This window comes from Ranitomeya imitator, chromosome 6 (genome assembly GCF_032444005.1).
Source record: "Ranitomeya imitator isolate aRanImi1 chromosome 6, aRanImi1.pri, whole genome shotgun sequence".
Classification (NCBI taxonomy): Eukaryota; Metazoa; Chordata; class Amphibia; order Anura; family Dendrobatidae; genus Ranitomeya; species Ranitomeya imitator.
Genome location: NC_091287.1, coordinates 154,869,519 through 154,896,763, shown reverse-complemented (window position 1 = coordinate 154,896,763; position 27,245 = coordinate 154,869,519).

Here is a 27,245-nt window from a genome sequence, read left to right as displayed (position 1 = left end):
CCTACACAACTGTAAAGTGGTGTGTTTGGTGAACTGTATTAATTTTTTTTTTTTTTTGCAGAACAGACTACAGAGTGAGCTGTACTCACACACAGACCATGCAGACAGCAGTGAACGGTGCTGCAAGGCCAAAACAAGCTCCTCTATGTAATCTTATATAGTGTTTTTCCACAATCTAGCAGGATACGGATGGAAAGCCACTTATAGGATAAATTTGAAAAAACATGCAGCAGGCTGCACTAATTGGGAATTGGACAATGGAACGGTTTGAGGCAGTGACGCACCCTGAGCTGACTACAACTGGCTGTGGCGGTAGAACAGACTACAGAGTGAGCTGCACTCACACGCAGACCGTGTAGACAGCCGTGAACGGCCCTGCAAGGCCAAAACAAGCTCCTCTATATACTCCTATATAGTGTTTTTCCACAATCTAGCAGGATACGGATGGAAAGACACTTATAGGATAAATTTGAAAAAATGTGCAGCAGGAGGCACTAATTGAAAAACGGACAATGGAATGGTATGAGGCAGTGATGCACCCTGAGCTGACTACAACCAGCGGTGGCTGCAGACCACACTATAGAGTGAGCTGCTCTCACACAGACACCTTGCAGACACCTGTGAACAGCGCTGCAAGGCAAAAACAAGGTTCTCACACAGTGGTTGCTAAATTAGCCTGGGTAAAGCACAATGAAGCAAATCGCTGTTTCTAAACTGGCCCTCAGTCAGAACACAGCGTCCTGTCCCTAACTGAATTCACAGTAGAGTGAACCCAAAATGGCGGCAGCAACTTTTATAGTGCATCATGACATCATTTCAGCAGCCAATCACAGCCATGCCAGTAGTTACATGCCTACCATGCAGAACAGGATGTGCCCACACTTCTAATCATTCCTCATTGGCTGAATTCTGGCTCTTTGAATTATGGGAACTTCTGATTCCGGTATCCGATATACTGAAAGTATCGGAACGCGGTATGATAGCTGGGGGTCTACTGATGATCACTATGCCTATCATAATGATCCTTCTTTGAAAGTGTGTCTGATGTTCATAGGAGAATGTGAATTTTGCTATACATTGATGTAGCTTCAAGTCCCCAAAGGAGACAAACTGTTAAGAGTGGGAAAAATAAAAAAGAGTTCAAATCACTCCTTTTAGCCCTATTAAAAAAAAAAAAAAACACAACAATTTTGCATCACAGTGGTCACAAAAGTCCAGTCTCTCAAAATAAAAAAATAAGTTAATCCGATTGGTGAACAGCTTAGCAAAGAGAAAAAAAACGCCAAGATTACTCGGTTTTCTCCACATCAACATAAAAGTGCAATAAGTGTAATAAAGTGCAATAAGAGGCTATCAAAACCTCAGATCTACTCCAAAATGATATTGGTAAAAACGTCAGCTCAAGCTTCAAAAAAATGGCATCAAATGCTAAATTATTTTTTGACAAATTTCCGATTTTTTTTTTCACCCTTTAAAAAATAAAATAAAATAGTATGTTTTTTTCATACACACAGACACGTTTGGTATCTGTGCGCTTGTACTGACCTATGGAATCACATTGCCTGGTCAGTTTTAAAATATAGTGTATATAGTAAATAAACTCCCCCCCCCCCAAAAAAAAAAAAAAACAATTGTGAAATTGCACTTTTTTTTGCAATTTCAAAATCCTTAGAATTTGAACAAGAGTCAAGTAAGCAGTTTTAACATGGGCCGAAAGATGAAGCAACCCTCTCCCAATATAAATTCACCAAAGCAAGTAGTGAATAAAATGGAATACTCCAAACAGGTATATTTACAAAGAGAAACAGAGTACAAAAGCACCACCAATAAGATAGTCTTAGTTACTCACCGGTTAACGGTGTTTTTCGGAGTCCATGACAGCACTACGGAGAGAGGGGTCCGCCCTTCAGGAACAGGAAACCTACAGATACATAAGGGCGGCACCTCTCCCACGCATCAGTTGGTTTACAGAGCACAAGAGGACCACCAAGGTTAGTAGCATACATAATAAACAATAATACAATAACTAACTATTCACTACCCGTGAATTATATATAAATAAAGGAAGAGGTGTACACCCAGAACTTAAGAAGACGGGAGGGTATGTACAGGTGCTGTCATGGACTCCGAAAAAAACACCGTTAACTGGTGAGTAACTAAGACTTTATTCGGTCGTCCATGACAGCAGTACGGTGAGAATTACAGAGAGTAACTAACTAGGGAGGGACTACAGCTTGCAGCACCCTTACACCAAAAGAGAGGTCAGAAGAGGCACCCAGGTTCAATCTATAATGGTTATAGAAAGTGTTTGGAGAAGACCAAGTAGCAGCCTTACAAATCTGGTCGATCGAAACCTCCAATCTTTCCGCCCACGAAGCCACCATAGCTCTAGTGGAATGCGCTTTAAGACCTTCAGGCGCCGGCTTGCCCTTTGAGATGTATGCCAGCGAGGTAGCCTCCCTAATCCATCTAGCTAAGGTAGATTTCGATGCTCTATGCCCTTTCCTACTACCCTGATAGGACACCAATAGGGCGTTATCTAACTTCCAGGGATCAGTTACCGCTAGATACTCCAGGATACATCTTCTTACATCTAAAGTGTGTAACTTCCTTTCCTTATCATTAGTAGGATTGGGGAGGAAAGATGGAAGAACTATTTCCTGTGTTCTGTGGAAACTGGACACTACTTTAGGGAGATATGCTGGATCAGGGGATAGTATCACTCTATCATCCCTAAGCTGCATGTAAGGGGGAACTCTAGACAATGCTTGTATGTCACCTATCCTACGCGCCGATGTTATGGCCACCAGGAAGGCTACTTTAAGAGATAAATTTTTAATAGAGGCTGAGGAAACTGGCTCAAATGGGGCCTCTGTCATGGCTGAGAGGACTAGGTTCAGGTCCCAAGGCATGACTGTATTCTTCACAATTGGCCTAGACAATTTTGTCGCTCTGATGAATCTGCTGACCCAGTGATTCTCAGCAATGTTGCAGCCAAAGAGGGCCCCTACGGCTGATACCTGCACTTTAAGAGTATTTGGGGACAACCCCATATCTAACCCCCTTTGTAAGAATTCCAAGATCTGGACAATCGGTATTGACTGTCCAGCTGTTGCCCCCGAGTTCTGAAGAAATCTCTTCCAGATTCTGACATAGATTTTTGTGGTTATCATTTTCCTGCTTTTCAGCAGCGTGTTAATGAGGGCCGACGAGAACCCCTTATCTTTTAGCAGCGCCCGCTCAAAATCCGCGCCGTCAGATGAAGGCCAGCCGCTCAAGGATGGTAGACTGGGCCCTGGGATAGGAGATCCGGAATGTCTGGCAAGACCCATGGATCGGATATCGACATAGCCCTCAGGCATGGAAACCACGTCCTTCTGGGCCAGAAGGGGGCGATTAATATTACTGTGGCTTTGTCCTTTCTGATTTTCCTCACCACCAGAGGAAGTAGAGACAGGGGAGGAAAGGCATAGGCTAGCCTGAAGTCCCAGTTTATGAGGAGGGCGTCTACTGACAGGGGATTTTCTCTGGGGTTCAGAGAGCAGAATTGTGTCACTTTCCTGTTTTCTTTTGTGGCAAACAGGTCTACCTCTGGTTGTCCCCACCTTTCCACGATAAGGTTGAAGATGGTGCCGTTCAGGGACCACTCTCCCTGCCTTAATGTGTTGCGACTTAAGAAATCCACCGTAGTGTTTTCTGCCCCTTTTATGTGTAGAGCCGTCAACGAGAGAAGATGTTGCTCTGCTAGATGAAACAGACGATCTACTACACACATCAGGGATCTGGAACGAGTCCCGCCTTGGTGATTTATGTATGCCACGGTGACCCGATTGTCCGAGAATACTCGCACGTGGTGGCCCTGTAGATAGACAAGGAGTGTTTTAACCGCCTGTTCCACAGCCGTTAACTCCTTTAGATTGGAAGACATCTCCATCTGATCACGATCCCAAAGCCCCTGGACCAATGTATCCCCCATGTGAGCCCCCCACCCAGAAGGGCTAGCGTCCGAGGTGACAATACGAGTTATATTATATTCCCAGGGGACCCCTGTGGACAGATTCTCTTGGTCTAACCACCAACCGAGGGATACAATAGCGTCTTGGGATAGGGTCAGCAGACTTTCTAGACATCCCCCCAACCTTTTTTGATGTATCAGCACCTCGCCCTGAAGTATCCTCGTATGATACTGAGCCCATCGGACCGCTGGAATACAGGACGAGAGAGAGCCTAACAGAGACATGGCTCTTCGTAGGGACATGGTGGGGTTTTTTGAGGCATTCAGCACCTGAAGGTGCAGGCGATTAATTTTTTCTTGAGGCAAACGGCATTCCTGAACCTGGGAATCCAGGGTCAGGCCTAAAAATCGCTGCACCGTCATGGGCTGTAACCGTGATTTTTTAACGTTTAGCATCCACCCCAGACGCTCTAGAGCCGACATCACTTTATGTAACTGCTCCAGACTGTGATCCGCCGTATTACCTACGATAAGGAGATCGTCCAGGTAGGGGATTATTAGAATGTTGGACTCATGCAGGTGTGCCATAACTTCCGCCATTACTTTGGTAAATACCCAAGGGGCGACCGAAATACCAAAGGGAAGGGCCCTATACTGGAAGTGTTTTACTACCCCATCCAACCGTACTGCCACCCTCAGGTATCGTTGGTGACCTGCATAAACAGGGATATGGTAATAGGCGTCCTTCAAATCCAATACTACCATAAAGCAGTTTTTAAACAGCAGCTTTATTGCGGTGTTAGTAGTTTCCATTTTAAATGGTTGAACGGTCAGAAAATTATTCAGCGCTCTAAGGTTGATAATTGTTCTGAAGGAGCCGTCTGGTTTACTTATTAGGAATAGAGGAGAGTAGAATCCACTACCCTGTTCTCGTTCCGGAACCTCTGATAGGACATTTTTATTGAGCAGATCGTGAACTTCCGCTTCCAGGGCCGCCTGTTCCTCTGGAGAGGATCTGAGAGGGGTGATTCTGAAGAAGTTCTGAGGGATAGAGGAGAATTCTAGCCGCAGACCCGTAGCTATCAACCCCAAAATCCAATCACTACTGGAGATCTTGGACCAGGCCGGGTAGAAGGCAGATAGTCTACCTCCCACTGGGGCGACTAGTCATTGGGGTGGTTTTTTGATTTCACGGGATGGCTCCTGACGTCCTCCACCAAACATGAACCCAGTACCTCTCTTCTTTTTATCGTCACATCTGCTCTGGTCTCTGGCTGGTCACTTCCGAAAGAATCTTCTCCGTGCGAAGGGGCGCCTGTAAGAAGTAGTTGGTAGATTGGGAAACAACATCTTCTCATCTCCGGCTTTCTCTAGCAGTTCATCTAGGACTGGCCCAAACAGGTATTCCCCTTCGCATGGGATAGAGCACAGATGGGATCTGGATTGAAGGTCACCCGGCCAACATTTCAGCCATAGGGCCCTGCGTGCTGCGTTCGATAATCCTGCCGCTCTAGCCGCCATTCTTGCCGAATCCGCAGAAGCGTCTGCGAGAAAGGCAGCAGCATTTTGGATTGTTGGCAGGAATTTCAACATGGAATCTCTGGAAACACCTTCTTCCATTTAGACCCTAGCTGATCCAGCCAGACCATCATCGATCTAGCTGCGCATGTCGCCACTACAGCAGGTCTCAAAGCACCCGCCGAAATCTCCCATGTCCCTTTAAGGAACGAGTCAGCCTTTTTCTCTAGAGGATCCTTTAGGGAAGCCATGTCATCAAAGGGGATAGATGACTTCTTAGATGCCTTAGACACCGCCGCGTCTAATTTTGGCGCCTTATCCCATGTGTTCACCATGGGGTCCTCAAAGGGGTATCTTCATTTAAAGGCCGGTGGAAAAGAGCCATTTTTCTCTGGCTTCTTCCATTCTCTTTTGATGAGGTTCTGCACCTTGTCATTGAGCAGAAAAGACCTACGTTTTTTAGGGTCTAGACCGCCAAACATTAGGTCCTGCGTTGAAAGTTCTGGCCTTTCGTCCGCCACCCCCATGGTGGATCTAACTGATTTAGTTTGTCCATTTGGTCCAACGGTAAACAGACGGTTAGACTCTTCTTCCGAAGAGGACGCTGAGGAGACAGAGGCGTCTGAATCAATCTCCCTCTTGGGCTAGCGGACGAATCTGAATTTGAGGCGCTAGGCTCCCTTCTTCTCTTGGAAGGCTCTCCCCGGGACAGGGATTTCAGGGAATCCTTCACCTCCTTTCTGATAATCTCCATAAGATTTGAAGTGAAATCGGGAGACTCCTCCGCCACCTATGGGAGCGGAGAAAAGGCTATGTCACTTATCCGGTGCTACCGCTATACAGTATCCCATTCATCTATTTCCTACCGTCTGCTGCACACACGACTGACAAAGTCTTTTAGGGTAGGCGACTGGCAAAGGGCAAGCGCATAGCGCGCACTCCTTGTTTTTTGATTTACCAGCGCATTTTTTCCCCTACGGAAATAAACATAGGAAAAGACTGCATCAGGGTACATTCGCGAAGATCTCTTACCCAGGCAGTAGCGGTAGGTACCGGATCACTGGGGGGTCGGTCCAGATCCTTCTGCCTTGATCTGCGACTGGCCTGATTACTGCGTCCGTGGGTTTTCTGCTGGGGTTTTGCAAGGGTCTCCGAGGATCTGTCCTGCTCCTGCTCCAGCAGACCAACGGCAGCTTCTGGCACATCCATAGCTGCTGATGGCCATAAGCAGCTCTGGCAGCAATCTGATCGGCTATATATAGCCCTCCCCCGACCGGAACATGTGCAGGTGTGTATGGCCAGTAATCAATCCCCCCCCCTGCACCGGACCCTGCTCCACCCCCCCCCCCCCCCCGCCCCTGAACGCTCCCCCCCTGCCCCTGAACGCTCCCCCCCTGCCGCTCCCATCACAAGCAGGACGCGGCATTTCCAGCTGAAGCCGGCCGGCGTCCGACTTCCGGTCCTGGCTCCGCCCCCCCCGCCGCATCACTTCCGGAAATGGCTAGAGCACTCAGAGATGCGCCCGGAAGCCGGGGACGGCGTCGCCGGATCCTCCAGCCGCACGCCGCTACACCAACGCCGCACGCGGCCCCAGCACAGTGACGATCGCGGCGGAAGCCGGCGCCCGACACCCGGATCCGCCTCGATCCCAAAGGAGTGCAGAGGGGCTGTTGTGAATTCTGTGGCAGAGTTCACTCCTGTGGTCACAAGTGGTACTTCGGCTGATTCTCTCTGGGAGCTTCCGTTTGTGGAGGAAAGTGGTACTGCAGCTTCTGAGTTTCCTCCCTCAGGTGATCTGGTGAGGTCGTTAGCTGCTTCTCTACTTAACTCCACCTGATGCTTTGACCCATGCTTCCTGCCAATGTTTCAGTGTTGGACTTGTGTTTCTCTGGATCATTCCTGTGGCCTGCTGCTCTGCATAGCTAAGTGCTTCTTTGCTATTTGTTGCTATTTTTTCTGTCCAGCTTGTCTATTTGTTTTGCTGGAAGCTCTGGGACGCAGAGGGTGTACCTCCGTGCCGTTAGTTCGGTACGGAGGGTCTTTTTGCCCCTTTGCGTGGTTTTCTTTAGGGTTTTGTGTAGACCGCAAAGTTGTCTTTCCTATCCTCGTTCTGTCTAGAATATCGGACCTCACTTTGCTGAATCTATTTCATCCCTACGTTTGTCTTTTCATCTTACTCACAGTCATTGTGTGTGGGGGGCTGCCTTTTCCTTTGGGGTATTTCTCTGAGGCAAGGTGGGCTTATTTTTCTGTCTTCAGGCTGGTTAGTTTCTCAGGCTGTGCCGAGTTGCATAGGGAGCCTTAGGCGCAATCCACAGCTGCCTCTAGTTGTGTTTGGAGAGGATCAGGAATTGCGGTCTACAGAGTTTCCACGTCTCAGAGCTCGTTCTATTATTTTGTGTTATTGTCAGATCACTGTGTGTGCTCTGATCGCTATGTACATTGTGTTACTGAATTGCCTAGCATAATAAGGGGCGTTCCAGGAAGCCTGCGCCGCTCGGATAGGACCAGAGGTAGGGAGACAGGGCACGGGAGAGCAAACGGACCGGGGGGGGGTGACATACTCACCTCGCTGACCCCAGAGACAGACCTCCTCCGGATGCTGCTCCCCTCTGCACCACGCACTGTCATGGAGCCCTACCCGGGCCCACCGTGGCGCTTCCAGGGACCCGCACTGCCCGAGGTAGGAGACCCCCCCTCGCTACCTGGGTCGGACAGCCGGCCTGGGTGCTTGATAGGTGACTGAAGATAAATCTGTAGGGCATCCTGTCCTCCAGGAACAGGAAACCAACTGATGCGTGGGAGAGGTGCCGCCCTTATGTATCTGTAGGTTTCCTGTTCCTGAAGGGCGGATCCCCTCTCTCTGTAGTGCTGTCATGGACGACCGAATAAAAGAAATCATATTATTTAAATATCATAAACAACAATATTACAATATATCATGACACCAACAGAGGGGCAAAAAAGGAAGGAGACATGCTAATACAGCAGGGAGACAGTGAGCACCTAAATAGCCAAGGGTATGTGGGAGTGCATACCAAAAATAGACAATCAATTAGGCATATGTTACATATACCACCGGGTATATAAATCACAAAGGGTTCATTCCACTTACCCATATGGAATGGCAGTGTCCACGTGTCTCCCTGCTGGTCACTTGATGAGCATTGCTCCCTTTTTTCAAAAAGCTCACGTGAAACGTGCTCTCAGGGAGTCTGTATTTTTGGTATGCATCCCCACACACACCCTTGGCTATTTAGGTGCTCACTGTCTCCCTGCTGTATTAGCATGTCTCCTTCCTTTTTTGCCCCTCTATTATTATTTAAATAGAAATACACCTTCTTATCTTATTGGTGGTGCTTTTGTACGCCATTCCTATCTATCTATAGTATTCCAAAAAAAGAGGCAGCACTCCATTGTTTCAGTGGAAAAAGGTGCAGGATTTTAATCAACCCACATGTCTGGGCGACGTTTTGGCTACAAATCAGCCTTTCTCAGCCTGAGAAAGGCTCATTTGTAGCCGAAACGTCACCCAGACATGTGGGTTGATTAAAATCCTGCACATTTTTCCACTGAAACAATGGAGTGCTGCCTCTTTTTTGCAATTCTATGAAGTTTGGATAATCATTGGACGGATTGTCTAGGATAAGTATTTATACTGTGCTGTTCCTTTTTTTGTATCTATCTATCTATCTATCTATCTATCTATCTATCTATCTATCTATCTATATACACACATACATACACACTTGGAATTTGTTCTCATTTTCCCTTGGTGATGGATATGCTGCAGTGCTAACTGCCAAGCAAGTGCATAGTGGAGCGCAGAGTTAGGCTACGTTCACATGTTCAGCATCTGGTCAGTATGTTACATCAGTATGTGCAAGTCAAAAATCAAGAGTGAAACAATCAGAGATAAAGTATCATTGAAACGCGTCACCCCTTACAATAACTGGCGTCACAATAACTGGCAATTTAGTTCTATTTGGAAAGAAATAGAGCTGTAAAACAATACAAGACCCAACACCAAAGTAAAATCGGTCACAGATCAGCTTACTCTCTGTTGTGAATTCTGTTTTTGAGCTCCCTCTGGTGGTAGCAGATGGTAATGCAGTTGTTCCTGGGCTGCAGTCTTGGACAGGTGTATCTGCTAATTGCAGTTCTGACTGGGGTATTTAGGCTTGCAGGACTCATTAGTCCTTGCCAGTTGTCAATGTTTTTTGGGATATGATGGATCTCTTTCTGGCTTCTCCCGCTTGGTTGCCATTTCAGCAAAGATAAGTGTCTGTTTCTTTTTCTGTGGCACACAGGCTGTGTGCTTGTTTTTGATTGTATTCCTGCTCTGAATGTAGGATTCGCTGGAGTTGCAGATTTACGCTCCTACGTCTTTAGTTAGATGTAGGAAGTTTTTGTATATTCTGCTGTGGATATTTTTGAAGGGTTTTAATACTGACCGCACAGAACTCTATCCTATCCTGTCCTATTTAGCTAGAGTGGCCTCTTGTGCTAAATCCTGTTTTTCTGCCTGTGTATGTTTTTTCCTCTCCGACTCACCGCCAATATTTGTGGGGGGCTGTCTATCCTTTGGGGTTCTGCTCTGAGGCAAGATAGTATTCCTATTTCCATCTTTAGGGGTATTTAGTCCTCCGGCTGTGGCGAGGTGTCTAGGATTGTTAGGTACACTCCACGGCTACTTCCAGTTGCGGTGTTAAGATCAGGATTTGCGGTCAGTATAGTGACCACCTACTCCAGTGAAAGTTTTCATGTTGCTCCAAGGTCACCGGATCATAACAACTCTCATCCTAGATGCAGCCATTTCTTCTCTGTCCCTTTACTATCAACTTTCTTAGCTGGACTCTAAAACCCTATAAAATAAGAAGGAATCCCCTGCCGCTCCCATCCTGATGTTTTTTTTTTCAGGTCTCTGTTCTTCTCACTCCTATGAGGTGGTGTTGATATGGATATGTAACTGCAGAAATGGTGACCTCAGTGACGCCGACAAGCGATTGACTGCTGCCGCATGGAGAAAGAAGAACGGAGACCAGCAGAGAATCAAAATGGCAGCATCAGGAAACCAGTAAAATTATTACTTTTTTTGAATTATTTATTTTGTAGCATTGTAGGCAGTTTAAAAAAAAAATGGCAGCTAGACCATCGCTTCTGGACCAAAATAAAATAAAAAACAAAACGATATTTACCAATAGGGTTTATTGTGCTCGATATACAGCTGCTCAGCAGCGTGTTGTAAGCTGCTTGGTGTCGTAAAACTTCCAGAATTGGCGGGACATTATTTGGGTCGATGAAAGGTATTTTTTTCACCAATGCACCAATCACAATATTTTCATTGTCCAATCTGCTGTTCAGCACATAACACTGATCCTCACCTCCTGAAAGAGACTGAAGTAACATCTCATCAGAAGCCAACATTAGGCTGTGTGCACACGTTCCAGATAATTCGCGGATTTGTTGCATTTTTTGCGTGTTTTTCGCAACCTTAAAAAACGCTTTAAAAACGCATACATATGCGTCCCATCATTTATAATGCATTCCGCAATTTTTATGCACATGTTGCGTATTTTTCCGCGTAAAAAAACACATGTGGAAAAATACGCAGCATGTTCATTAGTTTTGCGGATTTTAAGCGGATTTCCCACTATATTATTGCATTGGGAACCTCCAGAAAAAATGAGTAAAATCTGCAAAATACACGATAAAAATGCGACAAAAACGCGTGCAGAATTCCTGCGGAAAACCTCAGGATTTTCTCAGGAAATTTCTGCATACTTTCCGGACGTGTGCACATACCCTTACATTTCGAGGTTTCCTATAGATGCTCAATGAGTACTGACTGCAGGTATAGGTGACAAAAGTCTGGAATAGAAAAAGTGTAGGGGAACAAAAGCGCACAAGGCCATTGGGTGAATGGGGATACCCTTTTGGGTGCAAAAAAAGTAAAAGGAAGGTGCTCAGCTGAGCAGGCTGTCTGAAGGCACACCTCGAATGAACACTTGAAGATATGAGCTGCTGCCTGGTGGCTGGGGATGACATCCTCCAGGATAGTTGCCCAAATTGGATGATAACATGATATCAGACTGCGTTGCTGTAATAAAGGATCCTTAGGATCAAAATGCAATCGTTTTTTTTTTACTTGAAAAATCCCTAGTCTAGCATGAACTCTGTGGAAATAAAAAATTCAACGCATTTTGGTCCTAAATATTCTTCAGCGCAGACTGATATCGTATCATCAAAGTTGGCCAAAAGTCTTATATAAGATTAAATTAAAATTAAATTTCCTAAAAATAATCATGAATGTATGTATATATAGTTGCTTATTATTATAGCTCATCACTATTCAAGTAAACAGGCAATATATAACTTAACTTTTTATGGCTAACAAATTTGTCCTGGTAGTAGTTATTTTTCCCTAGTATGAATCAATCTAAATTTGGCAATAAACAGAACACTGCAAATAGGAGCAATTATTATACTATTATTATTCCACATTAGGACCAATCTCCTGAGGTCAAGTTCATGCCCTATTTTCATGGGAAATACTGCAAACCATTTTGTATCATGACCTTGTGGCTAAGGAAGAAAACACATACAAAGAAAAACAAAGGTCATACAGCACAGTGTTAAACCAACAAGATACACAGCGCCATCTGCTGTTTGTGCAAGTTAGCATCTATGCATAAGCCTGCAGCTATTGTATACTCTAAAAAAAGGAAAATTTATAAACCTACTACAATAAACTGGACTTCTTGACCGACTAGATCCGCAAAAGGCTTTTGCTTCGTTTCAATAATCAGTTCATGAAAGAGGCTTTGTTTTGTGGAAACAACCGTAAGGCCTTTAAAATAAGAGATACATATTGTAAATACACACATTTCTTAGGTTACTACTGGTAGTTTATGGCAAATAAAAATGAATCCTGCCATCTATAAAATCTCATATATAAAAATAGTTTTTCTTGAGTAATTTAAGTTACAAATACCATTCTGATGATTCTCCCACTGCCGCGTTAGCAGCAAGTAGTTAAAGCAGTTCATAGTTAAAGGGGTTGTCCGGCCTTAGCTTACAAGTCTGCTTTCACTCTGACTGCAGACCTGTGAATCTTTGCAGTGTGCGCTGTGAGGTTTCTCAAGTGCTGGGAACGTGACCTCAAGTATGCAGTCTAGACCTTCACGCCTCGTTGAATATGAGAGAATTGAGCGAGGTCGGACATGTCTAGTTGGAATGTGGACAGAAGTATGCAAATTACATACTTGTGGTCACATGACTGCCCGTTCCTGTCAAAAGCACTTCAAAATCTTCACCGTGTGCACGCTGCAAGGATTTACAAGTCTGCAGTCACATTTAGTGAATCAGCAGAGCTCAGCAGGACCAGCTGACCAGTTTATGGAATCCTCCAAATTTTCCACAGACAGATGATGTCAGGATAAAGAAGTATAGGGAAGTTGAAATTTAAATGAGTGATCCTTTTGTTTTATGGCAGAGAATACTCCTACTTTCTTACTTTTTCCTAAAGAAAACACATGAACACTTCACAGGCAATTTTTCATGTGCATCGGGCAGGTGAATGCGACAGCAACCATCTAACAGCTACTTCATGTCTCCAGATCCTATATATTGTCCTTTCATCTGGTCCATGAAAGACTGAATTTACAGTGGCTAGTGTAAGTGTACAAGTAAGTAGGTCCGCTAAATCTGATGCATCTGTAAGGCCACCAATATTTAGAATAATATATAATATCTATAATCTAACGCTGGGAGCGTCACTCTGTCCGAAGCCTTTATAGACTGCGCAGGTGCAACGCTCCTAGCGTTACATTATAGAGTGTCAGGAAAAAAAAATGGCGCTGGAAGGCACGGACTGCCGGGAGCAGGGGGTCGGGAGCAGGGGGACACCGTGCACATATTTGCGCCCTGATTATGCTGTGGCACTTCATGCCACAGCAATTTGTTACTTACGCCATTCCTTTCCGCCCATTTTCTTCGTCCTCCTGCTGCCAGAATCGGCGCCTGTGCAGTCCGCGCTCTCCGGCGCCATTTTCTGGAAGACACACTGTAGGCGGGAAGGAATGGCGTAAGTAACAAATTGCTGTGGCATGAAGCTATGGCACTTCATGCCACAGCAATTTGTTGCTTACGCCACCTGATTCCTTTGTCCTGCTGCCGGAATCGGCGCCTGCGCACTGCAGTGTGTCTTCAAGAAAATGGCGCCGGAAATCGCGGACTGCGCAGGTGCCGATTCCGCCAGCAGGAGGACCAAGAAAATGGCGGCGGAAAGGAATCAGGTGGAGCAAGTAACAAATTGCTGTGGCATGAGGCTGTGGCACTTCATGCCACAGCTATTTGTTACTTACGCCCCCTGATACGGGGCATATATTATGGAGCATCTTATGGAGCAGCGTATGGGGCATATGGATGGGAGCAGCAAATTAAAGAACGGTGGCGCAGGATGGGAGCAGCACATGACAGAACGGGGGTGCAGGATGGCAGCAGCACATGACAGAACGGGGGCGCAGGATGGGAGCAGCACATGACAGAACGGGGGCGCAGGATGGGAGCAGCACATGACAGAACGGGGGTGCAGGATGGGAGCAGCACATGACAGGATGGGGGTGCAGGATGGGAGCAGCACATGACAGGATGGGGGTGCAGGATGGGAACAGCATATGACAGAATGGGGGCACAGGATGGAGCAGCACATGTCAGAATGGGGGCGCAGGATGGGTGCAGCACATGACAGGATGGGGCGCAGGATGGAGCAGCACATACCAGGATGGAGACCATATACCAATATAAATGCTCGCCACCCGGGCGTAGAACGGGTTCAATAGCTAGTATATATATAATTGTCTAAGGATCACTTCTGTCTGTCACGGATATTCATTGGTCGCGGCCTCTGTCTGTCATGGAATCCAAGTCGCTGATTAGTCGTGGCAAAACGCTCACAACCATTGCCACGACCGATCAGCGACGGGCACAGTCCGGCGGCAACATGGCCGCTCCTTCCTCCCGCAGTCAGTGCCCGCTCCATACTCCCGCAGTCACCGCTCACACAGGGTTAATGCCAGCGGTAACGGACCGCGTTATGCCGCAGGTAGCTCACTCCATTACCGCCGCTATTAACCCTGTGTGACCAAGTTTTTACTATTGAAGCTGCCTATGCAGCGTCAATAGTAAAAGGATCTAATGTTAAAAATAATTTTAAAAAAATAAAAAAATTATATACTCACCTTCCGCCGCCTTTCCCGCTCCTCGCGATGCTTCGGTAACCGTTCCATGCAAGCGGTAGGTTCCGGTGGCAAGGATGGTATGCGACAGGGACCTGCCATGACGTCATAGTCATGTGACTGCGACATCATCATGGGTCCTGCCGAGTGCACCGCACACAGGCGACATGACTACAAAGGCTCCCTGGAAGGTGAGTATATGTTTATTTTTTAACCTGTGACATACGTGGCTGGGCAATATACTACGTGACTGGCCAATATACTACGTGGCTCTGTGCTGTATACTACATCATTGGGCAATATACTACGTGGACATGCATATTCTAAAATACCCGATGCGTTAGAATCAGGCCACCATCTAGTGTGTATAATTATATATATATATAATCTATATCTATATCCAAAGACATACTGATAGGGAATTTAGATTGTGAGGCCCATCGGGGACAGTGATGATAATTTGTGCAAACTGTAAAGCGCTGCGGAATATGTTAGCGCTATATAAAAATAAAGATTGTTATTATTATATTATATATATATATCTACTATGTAATTGTCTAAGGGTTACTTCTGTCTGTCTGTCCTTCTGTCACGGTTATTCATTCGCTGATTGGTCTCCGCAGCTGCCTGTCATGGCTGCTGCGACCAATCAGCGACGGTCACAGTCCGGAAGAAAATGGCCGCTCCTTACTCCCCGCAGTCAGTGCCTGTCGCCCGCATACTCCCCTCCGGTCATGCTAACACAGGGTTAATGCCGGCGGTAACGGACCGCGTTATGCCGCAGTTAACGTTCTCAGTTACCGCCGCTATTAACCCTGTGTGTCCCCAACTTTTACTATTGATGCTGCGTATGAAGCATCAATAGTAAAACGATCTAATGTTAAAAATAATAATAAAAAAAAAAACCTTATTCTCACCTTCCGCCATCGCGTCCTCTCCTCGCCACTGCAAGCGGCAGGTTCCGCTTTCAAAGATGCTATGGGAGAAGGACCTTCCATGATGTCACGGTCATGTGACCGCGACGTCACGGTCATGTGACCGCGACATCACGGAAGGTCCTGCACTCATACCAATCCTGGGACCGGACACCGCTCATAAGCGCCGGAACTACAACGGGCTCTTCGGATGGTGAGTATGTTTATTTTTTATTTTTTTAACCTGTTACATACGTGACTGGGCAATATACTACGTGGCTCTGTGCGGTTTACTACGTCGCTGTGCAATATACTGCGTGGCTGGGCAATATACTACGTGGCTCTGTGCTGTATATCACATGACTGGGCAATATACTACGTGGCTGGGTAATATACTACGTGGCTCTGTGCTGTATATTACGTGACTGGGCAATATACTACGTGGTTGGGCAATATACTACGTGGCTGGGCAATATACTACGTGACTTGGCAATAAACTACATGGACATGCATATTCTAGAATACCCGATGCGTTCGAATCGAGCCACCATCTAGTGTATATATATATATATATATATATATATATATATATATATATATATATATATATATATATATGTATATGTATATGTATATGTATATGTATATGTATATGTATATGTATATGTATATATATATATATATATATATATATATATATATATATATATATATAATATAATATCCATAATTTTTGCCAGGGGATAGATATATATATATATATATATATATAGATATAGATATATATATATATATATATATATATCCCCTGGCAAAAATTGTGGAATGACCGGAGGATGTTCATTCAGTTGTTTAATTTTGTAGAAAAAAAATAAAGCAGATCACAGACATGGCACAGAACTAAAGTCATTTCAAATGGCAACTTTCTGGCTTTAATAAACAGTAAAAGAAATCAAGAACAAAAAATGTGGTAGTCAGTAATGGTTACTTTTTTTAACCAAGCATAGGGGAAAAATTATGGAATCATGAAAAACGACAAGTCTCTGAGGCATGGGCTTACTGAGTGTCAAACAGTACTCTCCATCAATCTGGCTCCAACTTTCTCTGATTGCTGTTGCCAGATCAGCTTTGCAGGTTGGAGCCTTGTCATGGACAATTTTCTTCAACTTCCACCAGATTTTCAATTGGATTGAGATCCGGACTATTTGCAGGCCATGACATTGACCTTATGTGTCTTTTTTCATGGAATGTTTTCACAGGTTTTGCTCTATGGCAGGATGAATTATCTTGAAAAATGATTTCATCATCCCCAATCATCCATTCAATTGATGGTGTCCAAAATATCAACATAAACTTGTGCATTTATTGAAGATGTAATGACAGCCATCTCCCCAGTGCCTTTACCTGACATGCAGCCCCATATCATCAATGACTGTGGAAATTTGCATGTTCTCTTCAGGCAGTCATCTTTATAAATCTCATTGGAACGGCACCAAACAAAAGTTCCATCATCATCACCTTGCCCAATGCATATTTGTGATTCATCTCTGAATATGACTTTCATCCAGTCATCCACAGTCCACGATTGCTTTTCCTTAGCCCATTACAACCTTGTTTTTTTCTGTATAATTGTTAATGATGGCTTTAGTTTTGCTTTTCTGTATGTAAATCCCATTTCCTTTAGGCGGTTTCTTACAGTTTAGTCACAGACGTTGACTCCAGTTTCCACCCATTCGTTCCTCATTGTTTTGTTGTGCATTTCCTGTTTGGGAGACATATTGCTTTAAATTTCTGGTCTTATTGCTTTGATGTCTTCCTTGGTCTACCATGTTGTTTGCCTTTAACAACCTTCCCATGTTGTTTGTATTTGGTCCTGATTTAAGACACAGCTGACTGAACAAGCAACATCTTTTGCAACATTGCGTGATGATTTACCCTCTTAAGAGTTTGTCAATCCTCTCCTTTGTTTCAATTGACATCTCATGTTGGACCCATGATTCATAGCAAATAGATGAATGGCTGCACTCAACTGTACTAAAGCAAGGAAATGTGCAATAAATGAAATGTGAATAGCATAATGGCTTGTGAAATCTATGGAAAAACACGAGATGCTTAGCACAAGATTTGGCCAAAAAATGTGAGCCCATCCACCAAAGGTCAAGGTAATCTCAGATCGGATGGGTCCCTGACCTGTCTGCCTAGTGTGAACACTTACCTCTGTATAATAACATGGTAAAGCCTGCATTTATAGGAAGGTCGGAACCAGGGCCGGACTGGGACTAAAATTCAGCCCTGGCATTTGAAGTTACACAGGCCCACTTGTCACATGGTGACTGTATAATATCTTTGTACACTTGTAGGCAGGGCCGGTTTTAGGCAAAGTGGGGCCCTACGCCTAGGCAAAGTTTAAAATGGGGCCCCAAATGCTAACATATTGCACATCAAACAAAAGCATTTCGGTTGTATTTACAAGCGCTTAGTTCAGGCCGCTAAATGAGTTTGATCAACAATACTGAAGTTGTTCAACACTTGTTTCCTGGCCTCTTTCCACCAGCTGAGAAATAATGATGGGACAGAATGATCAATAATAGATCCCCATACAGATCACCATACAGTATCATGTTATCAGCAGCACATCTACAGTTTACACCGGCAATGTGCTGCTGAGAACAATGATTTTTGTTCCAGCAAAAACAATCTGAATATGCAGCATTTTACTTGTTTAGTAAAATACACCCCACAGTCCTCCATATAGTATAATACACTCCCTATAGTCCTCCATATATTAAAATACACTGCTCCGTCCTCCATATAGCATAATACACTCCTCATAGTGCTCCATATAGTATAATGTACCGCCATAGTCATCCATGTAGTACAATTCACTTACCATAGTATAATGCACCCCATAGTTCTTCATATAGTATAACGTATACCCCATAATCCTCGATACAGTATAATGCAGCCCACATATAGTATAATGCAGCCACCACCTCACAGAATATAATGCAGCCACCCCAGAGTATAATGCAGCCACCCCATAGAATATAATACAGCCCACCTTCCCATAATATATAATGTACCCCCATAAAATATAATGCAGCCCCACATAGTATAACACAGCCTCCCCCATAGAATATAATATACCCCCACAATAGTATATAACAGTCACATAGTATATAACACGGCCTCCCCCATAAAATATAATATACCCCCACAGTATATAGCACAACCCGCATAGCAGATAACACAGCCCACGTAGCAGTATACAGCACAGCCCATGTAGCAGCATATAGGACAGCCCACATAGTAGTATACAGCAGAGCCCACACAGTAGTACAACGCACAGCTCACATAGTAGTATACAGCAGAGCCCACACAGTAGTATATAGCAGAGCCCACACAGTAGTATATAGCACAGCCCACATAGTAGTATACAGCCCTGCCCATATAGTAGTATACAGCCCTGCCCACACAGTAGTATATATACAGCACTGCCCATAAAGTAGTATACAGCATTGCCCACACAGTAGTATATAGCACAGCCCACATAGTAGTATACAGCACTGCCCACACAGTAGTATACAGCACAGCCCACACAGTAGTATACAGCACTGCCCATAAAGTAGTATACAGCATTGCCCACATCTCTCCTCCCCCCCTAGAATGGCCCCACAGTCCAGTAAAAAAAAAAAAAACACTCCTCACCTCCCCTCGTGCCTACGGTGTTTCCTGCTCCTGCCTCAGCGGCTACCTACTGCACTGCCTGGAACACAGTGAGCGTGTCAGAGGCAGAGTGGGGAATGATGGGAGAGGGAGCCTCAGGTGATTGCATTCAACTGTACTGGCGTCATAGACGCCGGTATAGTTGAATGCGGCAGCGCTGGGGGGGGGGGGGTAGAGGGTGAGTCGGCATGCAGCAGCCAACTACTGGCACCGGCCCTTCTGGCATTTGCCAGAGCTGCCCGATGGCCAGTCCGACCCTGGTCGGAACCAACTGTGTTTGGATGTAATTAAAATTACAGCATGGTGAAGGGCGGGGCGTTCAAGTCAGAAAAAAATAGTACATAGTATGTACGTCTTTTTTGGTTATGCACCAGTTCAGACTAGATTGCTTTTCAGTCAGTTTACCTATATTTATTATGGACCCATGATTCATGTCAGTCCACTTGGTGCAACAGCTCTCCAAGATGTGATTACTCCTTTTTAGATGCTGACTAACGAACAGATCTAATTTGATGCAGGTGTTATTTTTAGGTATGAAAATTTACGGGGTGATCCCATAATTTTTTCCTCAGAATTGAGTGATTCCATTATTTAATCAAGCATAGGGGAAAAATTAAGTAACCATTACTGACTACCACGTTTTGTTCTGGATTTCATTTAGTGTTTCTTAAAGCCAGATAGTTGCCATTTGAAATGACTTTAGTTTGTGCCATGTCTGTGATCTTTTTTTCTATAAAATTAACCCCTTCATGACCCAGCCTATTTTGACCTTAAAGACCTCGCCGTTTTTTGCTATTCTGACCAGTGTCCCTTTATGAGGTAATAACTCAGGAACGCTTCAATGTATCCTAGCGGTTCTGAGATTGTTTTTTCGTGACATATTGGGCTTCGTGTTAGTGGTAAATTTAGGTCAATAATTTCTGTGTTTATTTGTGATAAAAACGGAAATTTGGTGAAAATGTTGAAAATTTCGCAATTTTCACATTTTGAATTTTTATTCTGTTAAACCAGAGTTATGTGACACAAAATAGTTAATAAATAACATTTCCCACACGTCTACTTTACATCAGCACAATTTTGGAAACCAAATTTTTTTTTTTGCTAGGAAGTTATAAGGGTTAAAATTTGACCAGCGATTTCTCATTTTTACAACGAAATTTACAAAACCATTTTTTTTTAGGGACCACCTCACATTTGAAGTCAGTTTGAGGGGTCTATATGGCTGAAAATACCCAAAAGTGACACCATTCTAAAAACTGCACCCCTCAAGGTGCACAAAACCACATTCAAGAAGTTTATTAACCCTTCAGGTGCTTCACAGCAGCAGAAGCAACATGGAAGGAAAAAATGAACATACAGGTCCTTCTCAAAAAATTAGCATATAGTGTTAAATTTCATTATTTACCATAATGTAATGATTACAATTAAACTTTCATATATTATAGATTCATTATCCACCAACTGAAATTTGTCAGGTCTTTTATTGTTTTAATACTGATGATTTTGGCATACAACTCCTGATAACCCAAAAAACCTGTCTCAATAAATTAGCATATTTCACCCATCCAATCAAATAAAAGTGTATTTTAATAACAAACAAAAAAACCATCACATAATAATGTTCAGTTATGCACTCAATACTTGGTCGGGAATCCTTTGGCAGAAATGACTGCTTCAATGCGGCGTGGCATGGAGGCAATCAGCCTGTGACACTGCTGAGATGTTATGGAGGCCCAGGATGCTTCAATAGCGGCCTTAAGCTCATCCAGAGTGTTGGGTCTTGCGTCTCTCAACTTTCTCTTCACAATATCCCACAGATTCTCTATGGGGTTCAGGTCAGGAGAGTTGGCAGGCTAATTGAGCTCAGTAATACCATGGTCAGTAAACCATTTACCAGTGGTTTTGGCACTGTGAGCAGGTGCCAGGTCGTGCTGAAAAATGAAATCTTCATCTCCATAAAGCATTTCAGCCGATGGAAGCATGAAGTGCTCCAAAATCTCCTGATAGCTAGCTGCATTGACCCTGCCCTTGATGAAACACAGTGGACCAACACCAGCAGCTGACATGGCACCCCACACCATCACTGACTGTGGGTACTTGACACTGGACTTCAGGCATTTTGGCATTTCCTTCTCCCCAGTCTTCCTCCAGACTCTGGCACCTTGATTTCCGAATGACATGCATAATTTGCTTTCATCAGAAAAAAGTACTTGGGACCACTTAGCAACAGTCCAGTGCTGCTTCTCTGTAGCCCAGGTCAGGCGCCTCTGCCGCTGTTTATGGTTCAAAAGTGGCTTTATCTGGGGAATGCGGCACCTGTAGCCCATTTCCTGCACACGCCTGTGCACGGTGGCTCTGGATGTTTCCACACCAGACTCAGTCCACTGCTTCCTCAGGTTCCCCAAGGTCTGGAAACGGTCCTTCTCCACACTCTTCCTCAGGGTCCGGTCTCCTCTTCTCGTTGTACAGCGTTTTCTGCCACATTCTTTCCTTCCAACAGACTTACCATTGAGGTGCCTTGATACAGCACTCTGGGAACAGCCTATTTGTTGAGAAATTTCTTTCTGGGTCTTACCCTCTTGCTTGAGGGTGTCAATGATGGCCTTCTTGACATCTGTCAGGTTGCTAGTCTTACCCATGATGGGGGTTTTGAGTAATGAACCAGGCAGGGAGTTTATAAAAGCCTCATGTATCTTTTGCATGTGTTTAGAGTTAATTAGTTAATTCAGAAGATTAGGGTAATAGGTCGTTTAGAGAACCTTTTCTTGATATGCTAATTTATTGAGACAGGTTTTTTGGGTTATCAGGAGTTGTATGCCAAAATCATCAGTATTAAAACAATAAAAGACCTGACAAATTTCAGTTGGTGGATAATGAATCTATAATATATGAAAGTTTAATTGTAATCATTACATTATGGTAAATAATGAAATTTAACACTATATGCTAATTTTTTGAGAAGGACCTGTATAACTTTTTAATCACAAAAATGATTTTTCAGCAACAATTGTTTTATTTTCCCAATGGTAAAAGGAGAAACTGAACAACGAAAGTTGTTGTACAATTTGTCCTGAGTACGCTGATACCTCATATGTGGGGGTAAACCACTGTTTGGGTGCACGGCAGGGCTTGGAAGGGAAGGAGCGCCATTTGACTTTTTGAATGAAAAATTGGCTGCACTCTTTAGCGGACACCATGTCACGTTTGGAGAGCACCCGTGTGCCTAAAAATTGGAGCTCCCCCACAAGTGACCCCATTTTGGAAACTGGACCCCCCAAGGAACTTATCTAGATGCCTAGTGAGCCCTTTAAACCCCCAGGTGCTTCACAAATTGATCCGTAAAAATGAAAAAGTACTTTGTTTTTTTTCACAAAATAATTTTTTTTCGCCTCAATTTTTTCATTTTCACATGGGCAATAGGATAAAATGGATCCTAAAATTTGTTGAGCAATTTCTCCCGAGTACGCCGATACCTCATATGTGGGGGTAAACCACTGTTTGGGCACACGGCAGGGCTCGGAAGGGAAGGCGCGCCTTTTGACTTTTTGAATGGAAAATTAGCTCCAATTGTTAGCGGACACCATGTCGCGTTTGGAGAGCCCCTGTGTGCCTATGCATTGGAGCTCCCCCACAAGTGACCCCATTTTGGAAACTAGACCCCCCAAGGAACTTATCTAGATGCATACTAAGCACTTTAAACCCCCAGGTGCTTCACAGAAGTTTATAATGCAGAGCCATGAAAATAAAAAATAATTTTTCTTTTCTCAAAAATGATTTTTTAGCCTGGAATTTCCTATTTTGCCAATGGTAATAGGAGAAATTGGACCACAAATGTTCTTGTCCAGTTTGCCCTGAGTACGCAGATACCCCATATGTAGGGGTAAACCACTGTTTGGGCGCACGGCAGGGCTCAGAAGGGAAGGCACACCATTTGGCTTTTTAAATGGAAAATTAGCTCCAATCATTAGCGGACACCATGTCGCGTTTGGAGAACCCTTTGTGTGCCTAAACATTGGAGATCCCCCACAAATGACCCCATTTTGGAAACTAGACCCCCAAAGGAACTAATCTAGATGTGTGGTGAGCACTTTGAACCCTCAAGTGCTTTACAGAAGTTTATAACGCAGAGCCATGAAAATTTAAAAAAAAAATTTCTTTTCTCAAAAATGATTTTTTAGCAAGCAATTTTTTATTTTCCCAAGGGTAACAGGAGAAATTTGACCCCAAAAGTTGTTGTACAGTTTCTCCTGAGTACGCTGATACCCCATATGTGGGGGTAAACCACTGTTTGGGCACATGCTGGGGCTCGAAAGTGAAGTAGTGACGTTTTGAAATGCAGACTTTGATGGAATGCTCTGCGGGCGTCACGTTGCATTTGCAGAGCCCCTGATGTGGCTAAACAGTAGAAACCCCCCACAAGTGACCCCATTTTGGAAACTAGACCCCCAAAGGAACTTATCTAGATATGTGGTGAGCACTTTCATCCCCCAAATGCTTTACAGAAGTTTATAACGCAGAGCCGTGAAAAGCATTAAGCTACTTACTGGTAGCGGCGTTTCTCGGAGGCCCATGACAGCACGACATAGAGAGGGGATCCGCCCATTAGGAACAGGAAACCTACAGATACAAAAGGGCGGTACCTCTCCCTTGTCTCAGTTTGTATTTCAGAGTCTTGAGAGGACTACCGCGGTTAGTGGCACAAAAAATATACACTATATACAAAATTATATACAGATTATATACAGATTCCCAACTATATATTTGGAACTGGTATCATGTGTGAGATATATATATCTATAGGAAGTGCAACCCCCACGTGAATAGGGAGGGAACTAAGGGTGCTGTCATGGGCCTCCGAGAAACGCCGCTACCAGTAAGTAGCTTAATGCTTTACTCGGACTCCCATGACAGCACGACAGAGAGAATTACAGAGATGTAAGGTACCTTAGGGAGGGACTATGGCCTGTAGCACCCTTAACCCGAATGTGAGATCAGAGGAAGCTCCCAAATCCAACCTATAGTGCTTAAAGAAGGTGGACGGGGATGACCATGTGGCCGCCTTACATATCTGGTCGATTGATACTCCAGATTTTTCCGCCCAGGATGTAGACATGGCCTTGGTGGAATGCGCCCTCAGATTCTGCGGAGCTGGACCCCCACCTGCAGTATAAGCCAGAGAGATAGCCTCCCTAATCCACTTTGCTAGTGTGTATTTAGATACCCTGAGTCCTTTTCTAGGATTTTGGAAGGATAAAAATAATGCATCATCTTTCCTCCATGTGTCGGTAACAGAGATGTATTCTAGCAGGCATCTCCTAACGTCTAATGTATGGAGTATCTCTTCCTTAGGGTTAGCAGGATTAGGGAGGAAGGATGGTAAAATTATCTCTTGTGACCTGTGAAACCGTGATGACACTTTAGGCAAATAGGCTGGGTCCGGTCTGAGGATTACGCTGTCTGGTAGAAACTCTGTATAAGGGGATACCCTTGAGAGAGCTTGTATGTCTCCTACTCTACGGGCAGATGTAATAGCTACCAGAAACGCTGTTTTAAGAGAAAGGGCCTTAATTGAAGCTGATCGTAAAGGTTCAAATGGTTCTTTAGTCAGGGCTGATAGAACTAAGTTGAGATCCCAAGGCATAGACCTATCTTTCTGAATGGGTCTAGATCTACTGGATGCCTTAATGAACCTTGAAATCCAATAATTATTGGCGATGTTACAGGAGAATAGAGCCCCTAGGGCCGAGACCTGTACCTTTAAAGTACTAGTAGATAGACCTAGTTCTAAGCCTTTTTGCAGGAATTCTAATATCTGATTTACAGGAATTCCTTCTTCTAAATTGAACTCAGAAGAGGCCAGAAACTTTCGCCAGGTCCTAGCGTAGATCGTTGTAGTTATTTGTTTCCTACTTTTCATAAGGGTTTCAATCAAACTCGGGGAGAACCCTTTGTCTTTCAGTAACGCCCTTTCAAACTCCATGCCGTTAAATGCAGGTTCTTTATCTGCGGATGACTGATCGGCCCCTGGTAGAGTAAATCCGGAATCTCCGGAAGCACCCAGGGATCCTCCACTGACATGATCCTGAGCCAAGTGAACCAGGCCCTTCTGGGCCAGAATGGGGCGATCAATATAATCCTGGCTCGATCTTCTCTTATTTTCCTGACTACTAAGGGTAATAGGCCTAGTGGAGGGAATGCGTAAGCCAGCTGAAAATCCCAATTGATCAGAAGGGCGTCTACTGCCAGAGGATTCTCCCTGGGATTTAGGGAACAGAATTTTGTTGTCTTCCGGTTGTCCCTGGTAGCAAATAGATCTACCTCTGGATGTCCCCATTTGCGGACAATCTGATCGAATACGCCATTGTTTAGGGACCATTCCCCTTGCCTCAAGGTGTTGCGGCTTAGAAAGTCCGCCTTGGCGTTTTCCTTCCCTCTTATGTGCAGAGCAGATAGGGATAAAAAGTGACTCTCTGCTGTCTGGAACAGACGATCTGCCACTCTCATCAGTGACTCGGAATGAGTTCCACCCTGATGATTTATGTATGCGACCGCCACCTGGTTGTCCGATAGGATCTTGACATGATGACCCTGCAGATATGAGAGGAATTTATTTACTGAAAACTCTACTGCCATTAACTCTTTCTGGTTGGAGGAGGTTGATGTTAGGGAAGGGGGCCACAGCCCCTGAACCGTCATGTCATCTATGTGTGCTCCCCACCCTGCTGGGCTAGCATCAGTTGTTACCACACGTGTTACGTGAGACACCCAGGGAACCCCTGCTGATAAATTCTCACTGTCCAGCCACCACCTAAGGGAAGTGAGCGCTTTTGGACCTAAAGTAACCTGACTCTGCAGGGACCCCTGTAACCTCTTATCATTAACCAGGACCTCGGATTGTAATGGTCTGGTGTGAAATTGGGACCAACGGACAGAGGGAATGCAAGAAGTTAAGGAACCCAATAGAGACATAGCCCGTCTAAGGGTCATGGATGGTTTGTCAAGTGCCTTAGATACTTGTTGCTGGATGTGCACTGTTTTGTCGGGTGGCAGACAACACTGTTGTAACTCTGAGTTTAATGACAAACCTAAGAATCTCTGTATCTTTTGAGGCTGTAAGCGAGATTTCTCATAATTTATGATCCACCCCAGACGCTCCAGTCTGGATGTGGCCGACTCTAGCTGGGACAAGCAATGATCTGCTGAGCTCCCTACTATAAGGAAGTCATCCAAGTAAGGAATGATCAGGATGTCGGACTCTCGCAAGTGTGCCATGACCTCAGCCACTAGTTTCGTGAATACCCTAGGAGCCGCTGATAAGCCAAAGGGAAGAGCCCTAAACTGGAAATGGCGAATGTTACCCTCCATTAACACTGCTACTCTCAAGAATTTCTGGAAATCCTCATGTATTGGAACATGATAGTATGCATCTTTAAGATCTACGACTACCATAAAGCAGTGATCAAACAAAATCTTTATTGCGGAATTAATTGTTTCCATTTTGAAGGACTCATTAACCAGGAATTTATTAAGACACTTTAGATTAATGATCGTTCTAAACGATCCATCTGGTTTTTTGATCAGAAAAAGAGGAGAATAAAATCCCCTTCCTTTTTCTGAAACTGGAACCTCCACCAATACATTCTTGGTGCATAAGTTTATGACTTCAGCCTCTAGGGCTGCTTGCTCCAGGGGGGAGGAACGATAAGGGGTTAATTTGAATTTATCCCGAGGCCAATAATTAAAGTCCAACTTTAGACCTTTAGTAACAATGTCAATGACCCATCTACTGTTTGAAATGTCAAGCCATGCTGCGGAGAATGCTGACAGTCTGCCCCCCACAGGGACTGCTAGTCATTGATCTGGTTTTTTCTGATCCTTTGAGGAACGACGAAA